Raw genomic sequence first — 13,427 nt, 5'->3', positions numbered from 1 at the left:
TCTCAGCTCTTTCACTCCCCAAAGAGAAGAGAACAGACAGAAATCCAGGAGGAATCAGGGATAAGAAAGCTTACTTTAAAAAAGTTACATGTTAAATATTTTACCTGTTAAAAAAGAAAGAGCAAACAGTACATAATATAGAATTGTAGTTTTGTGTGTAATCCTCTCCTGTTATATAATGTATCTGTAAATGCTAATTTTATTAGGTACTTTTTAAGTTTTGAATTTAAAAATCAAAATAAGAAGCAATCTTTTTTCTTGCTGATAAATAATTCTTACTGATAAATAATTCTCTTTTCCAAAAAAATACTAGAAACAGTTCAACAATCATATCTGCAAAGTGAGTCATAAAGCTCCTATGAATTTTTATAGTGTGACCTCTGACATAGGTCAAGGTCATGTAGGTCACACGTCACCTATTATAGAAAGACAGAATTTGATACATTAGAAATACTTAATTTTATCCATTAGATTTCTTTCTCTATATATAATTTATTATGTTCTTTACAAAATTTTACAGTTGGAAGGTACCTCAATGACTATCTAACCTAAAGTACACGTGAAAGGAATCCCTATGAGATCATATTTGATTAAAAGTTGGTCTATCACTACTGGAAAACTACTACTAAGGACTCTTCTCTTTTTTTCCTTTTTTAAAATTTTATAATTTTGTAAGAATTTGGACACAAGCTTATTATATTGTTCTTTTCATAATAAATGATGTTGAGACAAAATATATATGGTACTTTTAATTTTCACATTAAGATATTTAAGCTCAAGTTTACACACTTTCAATGCAGCAGGCATTAAATACTGCTAGATAGACTGACAGAGACAGACAGATAGATAGTAGATAGATAGATAGATAGATAGATAGATAGATAGATAGATAGATAGACAGACAGATACGGGTTAATGTTTGACAATCATATCCAACAAAAAATAAAGCAGTCAAAAAAGACTTTTTAAAATTCAGTCTCCATTATTATCACTTAAGTCTAGACTTGCAATAAAGCATTCGAGCCCTAAATTGTAGAATTTCCAAAGGTGTAAATGTTCACAACAAAATTTTAACAAATAACTCTAGAGCAGGCTTTGTCATACCCCTGACTGAGCGCCTTTCCAAGACTGCTCAGACAGCAACAGTCTATGAGCACAGAACTAAAATTCTTGACCTAAAACTGGGAGATGAAAGCGTCAGAACCAAAAACTTCTCTGGGTGCTAGTGATCTTAAGGATATTAGAGGGAGGGGTAATGAAGGTGATAGAGTAAACAGTGAAGGTGTGAGTGGTGTGAGGGAAGAGGAAGAAAGAGGCAGAACAGGCCTCAACTTTGTGAGTCATAGTGTAGATATAAACCTCAATGTTATAGGCTACAAAACTATATGTTCTCTTGCAACACTTTCACAGACATCATTGGCTCTGCCTTTTGCAAGGTGGCCTGCTTTAGTTACGATGGCAATCAGATTTTCACTCCTGACAGGTGGGACGGAAAGGCAATTCCCTGTAGCCTCGACTTATCCTCTGCCCCATTGCTCCCAGACTTCTCCAGCACCCATCACACAAATAGCTTCTAATTTGAACTCACTTGAATATTCTTAAATTATGAAATATTTTGTGCTTAATTCACTGTGTGTTAAGCCAAATTTGCTGAGTGGATCTTGTTTTTGTTGAATTTTATTTGAATTATGTTATCATTGAAAAAAAGTAGATGTATTTTTACAGAAGGTGTACTTGAAAATATATAATTTTGGCCATTTCATTGTGAGTCTGACAGTTTGCCCTTTGGATGAAGGATTTTAACCTTGCTTACATGGACAATAAAGGAACTTTTAAGGATTGTGAGCAGAATAATGTACTGACAAGATCAGGACTATGTGCAAAGAACATTAATGCCAGCTAGGTGAATATAGGACAGGAAACCACTTAAGGGATGATTTCTGTATTATTGGATGCTTGTAAAGCCTACAGTAGTATCAGTGCAGCACAGCATAGTGGATGGAGAGCTGGCCTCAAAACAAAATGTATCTGGCTTCAAAACTTGTTTCCAAAATATAAAGACTATGTGGGCTTGAGCAAGAGATTTAACTTCTCAGTTCCCTATGTTAATGAAATTCCAAGTCTGGATTATTATTATTATTTTACTTTGGAAAAGATTTATTAGCCTTTACAATTTAGTTTTGCTAAACCACTGATACTTGTTACAGTTAATTCAAAATTTTCATTGTAACAGGATTTCCCCATACATCAGAATCCAGAAGCTACATAATGCTTTTCCTCAAACTGTGATTTCATGCTTTTCTTCCTGATCCCCAAAACATTGAAATAATTTTCAAAATATCTATTAGCCAATTAAAGCAGTCATATGCTATAAATCTTCACAACATTAAAAAAGCCACATTTGAGATTCTTGGACAAACACTAGCATCATATAAGAAAAAAAAGGCAGTTTTAAAACCTACTGAGTACTACATGAACAAATCACAACAAACACACTAATGTCAAATCCCTTTGGAAACAAAGTGGGGGAAAAAATTGACCATCACTCTCAGACATTGCATTATAAAACCTGCCATGCAAAAGTGCCTTGAATTTAATGCATATATCACAGGATTTAAACTTCGTTCAAGCAACTCATTTATTGATTGAAGTGAACTAAAAATTAGGTCACACTTGTAGTATTTCACTACAAACATCACCAGACAAGTTCAGGTGACTGAAAATGGGGCCTCAGTCATACTGTATCTTTGGATTTTTGTTAAGTAGTTAAAAAAAAGTCTTTAATATGAGCTTCCTCAAAAAGCTTTAAGAGCATGCTGTTAAACCTGGTAAAGAAATTCATCAGGAATAGATCTATTACACTTATAGCTCTATGGGTGTCTAGAAGTTATACAAAGCAATCGAATAATCAGACAAGAACATTTAACCAAAGGGAGACCAAAATGCAGACAGACAGCTTGATAACAGATATTTGTTGGATGGATTAAAAAAATGCACGATGAATGTAGTTCATAAAATCGAGTGCACTTAGTAACGTACACAAATTTTTGTTACATAAAAGACTGAAAGTTGCAATTTGTGCATGCTTACCATAAACAATTTTACCTGGGAAAGCTAAAGACTGTTTTCTTATAAACGTTCATTACCATGATACAAAACAAATATGTACAACCTGCAAGGTCCCTAAAATAGCAGTTAAACTTTATTTAAGAAAGATGACACTATCTAATCAAAAACACAAAACATAGACCTTCCCAGAGATTATGACAGATGTTTCCAATTTGTTTAACCAGCTATCCAGTTTAACGAAAGTATCCCTTCTTGTGACATCATGCACTAATATGACACTTTGTGCACCTCTGTTAACAGCTAGGTGTCAATTTTCTGAAGCATTCATGACCCATAGTATCCTATATTGCAAGGTTCGCTTTATTTCCATCAATCAACATGGTCTTCATCTTTAAGTCTACAGCAATTATTGCTGCAAGCTTTGGATCAAAGGTATCATTTGTGAATCTCAGTCGAAGGCTGGATTTGCCCACCCCATTCTCCTCAATGATTAGAATCTTCAGGGTGATCAGCACATCTTCATCCATCCTGACCCCTGGTTGCAGCTCCTAAGCCAGCTGGCCACCTCACTACAGTGCTCTCACTTTCCTTCTCAGGTCTGTATTGAAAAAAAAAAAAGAAATATAATAGTGGGAATAGAAAGGAGTTAATTAATCATGGAGTTATTGTATAAGTAAAATGAAAAGATATGATAATTGTTTTGATGTAGGAGGAGAGGAATAGAAAAGAATCAAAGATTATATTGAGATTTTGAGCACATGTATTTTAATGAGTAGTATTACCACTGACATAAATATGGTATTTAGAAGGAATTGTATAGGAAGAAAAGTTTTGAGGAGAAAATGAATTATAAACAAGAATGTATGTGTGTGCACATGTGCTTGTGTGTCTATGAAACTAGCAAGGTGATAGTTTCAAATACACTAAATAAAATTCATAAGAAGTATCTGTTTGCATAGAGGACTTCATTTTTATCTGTTCATTAAAACTTAAGGACTTCTACTAGGCAATGCTTTGTTGGACTGTTTCCAGTTACCATATATACTTGAAAGCAATAAAAGCAGTTTCTTTAAAAATCATCTATAATTCAGGCTTTTCACTAATTCAGTTTGGCCTTCCTCTCAATTGCTTCTAATTAATGTGCTTTCACTGCAGTGCTAAGGGAGTGAAGAGTATATTTTCTCATGCCTTTCCTCCTTCTTCATTTCTTCTGTCCTTTTTTTTTCCTATACTCTAAAATTGATCTCAAATTCTTTTCTGGTTCTAAGAACTGATGGAACATGATGCCATAGACTCTTATTGTCAAGGCTGTTTCTAGACATTTAACAAATTGAATAGTGATGGATTAGTAGATTGTCAAGAATCAGTATTTGATGTTACTGATACATTCACAAGATCATGCATTTAGAGCTGTAAGGGACCTTAGAGGGTACCTAATCCAGCTATCTAATTTTATAGATGAGGAAATTAAAACCAAGAGAGACATAAAACTGGGTCTTATTTCAGCTTTATGTCCCTAGCACTAAACACAGTATCTAAAATTCACCCACATCCACACACAATCATAGGTATACAGACAGTTCTTTTTATGTAAATTCACATTATATAAATCAGTTTGAATTCTGAATGAAATCCGCATTCCAAAAAAATGTATGTTAACTTTATAGTACTTGGCTTTCTCTCTCTGCTCCTGCTCCTTAGCTAGGTACTCCATAGCCTCTCACTCCACCCTAATTCATCCTCTCCCCTTATCCCCCCCACAAAAAAAAGCAAACTAAAAAAACTAAGTGAAAGAAGAGAAGAGATGCATGCATGTACAAATGCTCACACACAGAGTGTCCCAACAGTCTTGGTACAGTTTTAAGCTTTAATAACTAATCTCTATGGCTGATCTCAAATTATCTCCTACTTCTAAAAATGGATGGTGCTTGATTGCCAGGGACTCTTTCTTCCATGATTTCTTCTAAACATATTAAATGAACCAGAGAGTCATGGATTAGTAAGTCAAGGACCAATACTTGATACTACTGGTTTAATCACAAGAGCAAACAGTTAGAGCTCTAAGGGATATTTGGGGCAAATTAGTCCAACCCCCTAATTTTACGAATAAAAAAAAGCATAAGGATAAGAGAAGGGATGAAAATGACTTGTTCAACTGACAAGTAATAAAATGTCTGAAATGGATTTTGAATCTAGCTCTTTCTAACTAGAATTATTTTCTACTATACTATACTGTGTCTCATTCATAGAATTTCCTCTGCCATCTCCCAATACTTCCCTATTCTTTATTTCTCCCAACCTGGTCAAAAGACAGAAAATCTGAAATGCTGTTCCTTTGTTTTGACTTTCAAGTATATTTTCCATACATGCAAATTAGACTCCTTGCACTGTGTAGGTGGTGCCTCAGTATACAGAATGATGATCTGTTAAACACAATGTAAATTCCTTGTGTAAGGAAAATACTCTTTTCTCTTGGAAAAATGAGAAGCTTTACTTGAAGGGATCATTGCAAAGTAAATTTAAAAATTCCATAATAATCAAAATGAATTAGATATGCTATTTAAAATGGGAATTGGGAAGTTTATCTCCATCTACAATGTTATTTTTTAACACTTTTCTAATTATACTTGCATATGTGACAGAATAAACCTTACTTCCTGCCCAGATCTCAAACACACTATTCTTCAAGAATGTCTTGTCCTTTTTACTAAACTCCAATAATCTTGAAGACAAGGACTGGATCATATTTGAACTTGTTATCCCTAGCACCAAGTACCAAGCACAGACCCTAGAATGTAGAATGTAATATTTTATATATATATATATATATATATATATATATATATATATATATATATATATGTATATATATATACATATATATATATATATGTGTGTGTGCGTGTGTGTGTGTGTGTGTGTGTCTTGTGTCTGTGTCTGTGTGTGGACATACATATATGTATGCATGCATATACACATATATTTGCATACATGCATGCATATATACACATGTGAGTGTATATATAAACGTGTGTGTGTGTGTGTGTGTGTGTGTGTGTGTGAGCAATGAATTCTATGGGGCTCCTAATAGGTTAAATAACTTATGTAGTAACACATACCCAGTTTGGATCAGAGGCAGGACTTGAATACAGTTATTCCGAGCTCAGAAATCAATTCCTTATCTACTACTCCATGCTTCCTCTTGTCTCTTATTTGTCTCCTTATAACTGTCTTTGAATGGAGAGTGGGGCAATGAACTCCAAACATCCATTTTAGGAAAGAACCCACTTCAGATATCTCCTTATTTCTCACCTGGCTTGAGGAGGTTATCTCATAGGAGCTCAAGGATCCTTCCATTCTTTATCTCTATAAAAGAAAAGGAAATAAGTTGTCCTGTGACAATCACAAGCAGTTCTCTTTCTTAGTCATTGCCAGCAAGATTATTGGTAGAGTCCTCCTTAATAGGATGACACTTCACCTGAAAAGTGGTCATCTACCTGACAGCCAGTGTAGCTTCAAAAAGGGTCAAGGAATGGTTGACATTTTTTTTCTGCCTGACAACTTCAGGAGAAATGCCAGGAGCAGAACAGAGGTTTGTATACAATGTTCATTGATTTCACAAAGGCCTTTAATACTGTCAGTCATGAGGGCTTGTGGAAGATCATATAAAATTTAGTAGCCAGGATAAGTCCATTGGTATTATAACCAGTTCCATGATGGCAAGCTTGCATGGATTCTGGATAATGGATAATGTCCTCATGCTTTCCTAATCACTAATGGAGTAAAAGAAATCTACGTGCTTGCTCCCATGCCTTTTAGCATGATGATTTCAGCAATGTTGTCAAACGCCTTCAACAGTGGAATGGCAGCTCTGAGGAGCTGGGTTCTCTGCAGCATCAGCTACTTCTTCAGGCAGAGTTTTCCAGTTGTAGCAAAGTTGAGGAAATGCCCTTTCTCAGATTTGGTGGGACCCTGGCACAAAACAGTGGAAATGGGTTTTGGAGTAACCTTATGTGCAGTTCCTATAGCACAGAAGACACTGATGAGGAGGGAAGTTTCCATGGTGACTGACAACACCTCCACCTTTATCTCACAAATCACATAGGCATTGATTGAAGTACACTAGGGTAGTTTACACATTAGTATCTCCATTCTAACAACACTCAAGTTTACTTGGGAAAATAAATTCTCAAGAGGAAGATGCAGTGTGGCAGGTGATCATAGGAGCCAGGGTTGAGATGTTTTCAAAACAAGAAGAATATTTAAATCTAGAAATGACTTGGATGACCACTGTGCATCTGCATTGGATGGCAGCAGAAGCAGCCTACCAGTCAGGTGCTGATCAGGCTTCAGTCATGGCTCAAAATCATGGTCAGCTGGTGAAGACTCAAATTCAGGAAGTACGCCAGCTCTCCCAGACAGCTGAGATCAAGTTGGCTGAGACTGAGACTGAAGAGCTATGCCTCAAACACCTAGAGAAGCTGGAAGAAGGGGGCTCACCCCAGTGCTCAAGGTCTGGAAGATCTCTGCTGGCCGACCATGAAAAAGAGGCCTACTTACAGGAGGATTGAGGAGGCCTCCCCCAACTGTAGGCACTAACACTGTGAATATGGCTACCTTTATTGCCTTGGAAAACACAGTTAGAAAGGAGTGGAAGCTGGGGTGGGGGCTAGCTCAGAGTAATACTGTTCCTGAGTTAGGCAGCAGGTTCCAAGTGCTGTGAGACCCAGAGATCCCATACACCTCACCCACTACTTGGGTGGTGAAATGAGTCTTGTTCACGGTCATCTAGCTACATACATGGTTTAAACATTCAAGTCATGAAAGCTGACCTCAGCAGCCCTCTCAGGCTCCTCTAGCTGCCCTTACCTGTAGAGAAGTTCAGGCTCCCTTAGCCACTTGGGGGCAAGGGACACAGCCCTCTTACCAGTAATTTAAGTAGTAAGTTAGCCTCCCTTTTCAAATGTGAGGTTTTCCAATGTAAGTTATTTAAGCATTGGTTCCCTCTTGTAGGATGTGAATTTAAGAGGGGCAGAGTCCTGTTGTAGTTTTTTTTAATTCATGCCCTCTTTGACCTGTCTTACCTTTAGTCTAAGTGTGGCTAAGATAAGTGTGTGGCCCAGCCCTGCAAGGAGGTCTGGCTGCACAATTGGGGAAGGTACTTCATGAACCCTGTTTGTACTTGGCGTGAAACAGGAGTCACTCATATGAAACTCTCAAGAAAAATTGCCTTCAACAAGGGCAAAAAAGAGCATCAAGTTCAGCTACCACACTGGTAGTAAATTATTTAACTTGAAGAGGTTACAAACCAAGACTAAAGTGGAGAGAGACAGTTGGTGTATGACTTTTTGTTCACATGTTTATGCACTCAATGCATCTTCTGAACCTGAGATGAAGCAGAGTTGAATCAATTCTCACCTGTGTTAATTTTGTCTTGACAACCAACACCAAGAAAACAGAGTCTCTCCATCAGCCAGCATTGCACCATCTATACATGGAAACATGGGTAATGAAAAATGGAGAAATTTTTAATTATGTGGAAAAGTTCACTTACCATGGCATTATACTTACCATGGATGTACACACAGATGATGAGTTTGACACATGTATTGCCAGAACTAGTTTAGTGTTTGGGAAGCTCTGAAGGAAAATATGGAAGAGAAGTGGTATTAGGCTTTCTACCAAAATTAAGATCTCCAGAGCCATTGTGCTGACCTCATTGTTGTATGCCTGTGATACCTGAATAATTTACCAGTGTCATGCCAGGAAACTGAATCACTTCCATTTGAATTGTCTTAGAGAGATTCTGAAGATCCCCTGGAAAGACAGGGTATTGGACACTGAATTCCTTTCTTGAGGTAAAGTTCCAGGATTCAGACTCTATTGCAGAGAGCTCAACTTCAATGGGGTGGCCATGTTTTTCTAATGCCAAACCTATCTTTGCACAAAAAAGTATTTTACAGAAAATTCACACAAGACAGACACTCATATGGAGGTTAGAAGAAGCAATACAAGTACACTCTCAATGTCTCTCTGAAGAAGTTTGGAATCAATTAGGATACATGGGAGCCACTGACACAGGATCACCCAATGTGGCATGCCTGCATCAAAGAAGGTGCTAGTAGCTTCAAAGACTTGTGAGATACACAAATTTAGAGACATCTCCACTCCAAATGTTCAGATGAATTTTTTGTGTCCAACCTGTGATAGAGTCTCCTGAGTTCATACTGGTTTGATCAGCCACAGTTGGACAGGCTGTACCCTGACCCCAATGTAGTGATATTATTTTGGTCCTCTTTAATCAAGATTGACAACAACTAATTACCAGGCTGCATTACTTTGAGACTATTGTGACTGACATTGACTTCCCCTCCCCCACAGTTTTCAGCTTCCTTTTGTGTTTTATCTTTCCCCAGTAGAATGGTAGCCCCATGAAGGGAGGCACTTTTTTTTTCATTTGTGTATCCTCTGGACTTAGCACATCACCTGGCATATATTAGACACTTAATAAATGTTTAATGACCATTATTTACTGAGTAATTCATAGTAAATAAATGTTTGGATAACTGGGTTAATTTGGATATCGTCTCCCTTTCTATTTGTCCTTCACAACATCATGATTCAGCTGAAGATTTACCTCTTCCAAGAACACTTCCCTATAATTCTACTCTCATAGTGATCTTCTCCTAATGATAAATTCTAAACATACTGAAAAATCACCTTTATCAAACATGTTGCCCTCATTTAAAATGTTAGTAGTTATTTATTTAGTGCTTTAAATAAGTAATCTCATCGCATCATTGAAATAACACTCTGAGTTGGGTATTCTAATAATCTCCATCTTTGCAAAGGACACTGTTTTATTACTATACATAATAATTATTCTTTAAAAATGTGATACGATTCTTCTGTGAATCCATCAGAATCAATATTTTTTCCCCTTTTGTTAATTTCTTTACAACTAAATCTATTTCCTTTCCCAATATAGGTTATTTAAAATCTCTATTAATCTTGTTGGTTTGAACAGTTTATATTTTTGAAAATGTTACTCTAGTTCTTTTATGTGCTTAGTTTTATTAGGAAGTAACTATGTCTAACAGGTTCTGATTATTTCTTTACTTCTGGTTTCGTTGTGTTTTCACATTGCTCATTTGCTATTTTGTTGGTTTAATATACTGCTATCTTCTTTTTAACCAGATTGGCTAAAAGTGTATCAATTTTATTAGTTTTTTTCAAAGAATCAACTTCAAATTTTATCAGTTGTAAAGTTTATTCCCAGTTTATTTTTTTCTCTTCTAGTTGTCAATATCTCTTCTTTGTCGTTATTTTAGGTTTGTTTATTTGTTAGCATTCTAAATTCAAAATGCATAATCAATTGCTCAATCTTATATTTTTGTATTTTGCTAAATTGTCTTGCCAAGGTCACATGGTTTCTATATAGCTGAATAGTGATTTGAACTCAGATCTTCCTGACTCTCATTTCCAAACTCTATCCATTACCCTGTATCACTACTTATGAGATACTTAGGGATTTTTAAGGGATTTCATTTATAAACTGTTGTCTATCTAGAGAAATAGTAAATTCCTTAAAGTAAATGACTACATATTTTTTTCTTGATGGTACCAATAGAGTGAACACTTTTAATAAGAAGTGATTGTTAAATATATGTAGTATGGGACAACCTTCTAATAAAATACATGGGAGATATTAAATTTGTACCCTTTTATAGATGACAGAACTAGATGAAAAAAGATATTTATTCCCATTTCTCCTTGATAGTTATTTCTGTTTGAATGGTAACATCCAACATTATCCTTTCCATTTTCATCTCTGGCTCACTATCTCTTCCTTTTTAATTTTTTTTATTTTAAATTTAAATTTTTTAATTAATTTATTTTGAATTACCAACAATCATTTCCATAAGCTTCTTAGCTTGAAATTTTTTTTCACTTTCCCTCCCCACCTCCCTCCCCAAGATAATGCACAATCTGATACAGGCTATGTATATGCATTCCTATCAAACCTATTTTCATATTAGTGATGTTGTAAATAAGAATTATAGCCAATAGGAGGGACTACCAGAAAGAGGAAACAAAACACAACAGAAGAAGAAAAAATAGCAAATGGTATGCATTGATCTACATTCAAACTCCATAGTTCTTTCTTCTTTGTGGATAGCATTTTCCATCATGAGGCCTTTGGAGATATCTTAGATCCTTGTATTACTGAGAAGGGTTAAGTCTATCAATATTAGTCATCACACAACATGGCTGTTACTGTGTACAATGTTCTCTTGGTTCTGCTCACTTCACTCAGCATCATACCACACAAATCTTTCCAGGTTTTTCTGAAGTCAGCCTATTCATCATTTTTTATAGCAAAATAGTATTCCATTACATTCATATACAACAACTTGTTCAGCCATTCCCCAATTGATGGGCATCTTCTAAATTTCCAAATATTTACCACCACAAAAAGAGCTGCTATAAATATTTTTGTACATGTGGGTCCTTTTCCCATTTCTATGATCTCTTTGGGATGGAGGCCTAGAAGTACTATTGCTTGGTGAAAGAGTATGCACATTTTTTACAGCCCTTTGGGTATAGTTCCAAATTGCTCTCCCAAATGGTTGGATCATTTCACAACTCCACCAACAATGCATTTGTGTTTCAATTTTCCCACATCTATTCCTACATTTATCATTTTCCTATTCTCTCATGTTGGCTAATCTGATAGTGATTTAGAGATTTTTTCATATGACTATAGATAGCTATAATTTCTTCATCTGAAGACTGCCATTCATATCCTCTGTCCATTTATGAATTGGGAATGACTTGTTTTCTCATAAGTTTGACTGAATTCTCTATATATTTTAGAAATGAGGCCCTTATCACAGAGACTGATTGTAAAAATTCATTCCCAGTTTTATACCTTCCTTCTAATCTAGGTTGCATTGGCTTTGTGCAAAAACTTTACAATTTAACATAATCAAAGTAATCCATTTTGCTTTTCATAATTTCTCCATCTCCTCTTTGGTCATGAATTCTTCTGTTCTCCATAAATCTGATAGGTAAACTATTCTTTGCTTTGCTTACAGTATCAGCCTTTATATTTAAATCATGAACCCACTTTGACTTTATTTTGGCATATGGCGTGAGATTTTAATTTATGCATAGTTTCTGCCATACTTTTTTTCTAATTTTTCCAGAAGTTTTTGTCAAAGGTTGAGTTGTTATCACAGAAGATGGGTTCTTTTTGTTTATCAAATAATAGATTACTATAGTCATTGATGACTGTTTCTTCTATACTTAACCTATTCCACTGTTCCACCAAAGCCAGTACCAAGCAGTTTTGATGATTGCTGCTTTATGCTACAATTTAAGATCTGGAATGGCTAGGCCACCTTCCTCTGCATTTCCTTTTATTAGTTCCCTTGATATTCTGTTCCTTTTGCTCTTCCAAATGAATCTTGTTATTATTTTTTTAATTCCATAAAATATTTTTGGTAGTTTGATTGGTATGGCACTGAATAAGTAAATTCGCTTAGGAAGAATTTTCATTTTTATTATATTAGCTTGGCCTACCCATCAACAAGTGCTGTTTTTTCCAATTATTTATATCTGACTTTATTTGTGTGAAAAGTGTTTTGTTAATGTGTTCATATAGTTCTCGGTTTTGTTTCTGTCGGTAGACTCCTAAGCATTTTTAATGTCTACAGTAACTATAAATGTAATTCCTCTTTATATCTCTTGCTGTTGGGCTTTGTTGGTAATATGTGCAGATGCCAATTATTTATGGGGGTTTATTTTATAGCCTGCAACTTTGCTAAAGTTGTTTATTATTTCAAGTAGTTTTTTACTTCATTCTCTAAGTATATCATCAACTCATCTGCAAAGAATGATGGGTGTGTTTCCTCTTTGCCTATTCTAATACCTTCAATCCCTTTTTCTTCTCTTATTGCTAAAGCTAATGTGTCTAGTGCGATACTGAACAACAGTGGTGATAATAGACATCCTACTTTCACCCCTGATCTTACTGTAAATGCTTCTAGCTTGTCCCCATTACATATGATGCTTGATGAAGATTTTAGGTAGATGCTATTTATTATTTTAAGGAAGACTCCATTTATTCTTATGCTTCCTAGTGTTTTTAATAGGAATGGGTATTGTATTTTGTCGAAAGCTTTTTCTGTATCTATTGAGATGTGGTTTCTGTTAGTTTTGTTGTTGATATGATCAATTATGCTGATAGTTTTCCTAATATTGACACACCCCTGAATTCCTGGTATAAATCCCACCTGGTCATAGTATATTATTCTTATGATAAGTTGCTGTAATCTATTTCCTAATATTTTATT

The 13,427-nt window shown here is 35.3% G+C and overlaps 1 pseudogene; it reads left to right on the top strand.

Annotated features, from left to right (window-relative positions):
• Nucleotides 1-6,931: 6,931 nt before the first annotated feature.
• On the top strand, nucleotides 6,932-7,640 carry LOC110192103 (diablo IAP-binding mitochondrial protein pseudogene; annotated as a pseudogene).
• Nucleotides 7,641-13,427: the final 5,787 nt, after the last annotated feature.

This window comes from Phascolarctos cinereus, unplaced genomic scaffold (genome assembly GCF_003287225.1).
Source record: "Phascolarctos cinereus isolate Bilbo 61053 unplaced genomic scaffold, phaCin_HiC Scaffold_726;HRSCAF=1367, whole genome shotgun sequence".
In the NCBI taxonomy this organism is placed as follows: Eukaryota; Metazoa; Chordata; class Mammalia; order Diprotodontia; family Phascolarctidae; genus Phascolarctos; species Phascolarctos cinereus.
Note: the sequence above shows the minus strand (reverse complement) of the source record. Positions and strands in the feature narration are given on the sequence as shown.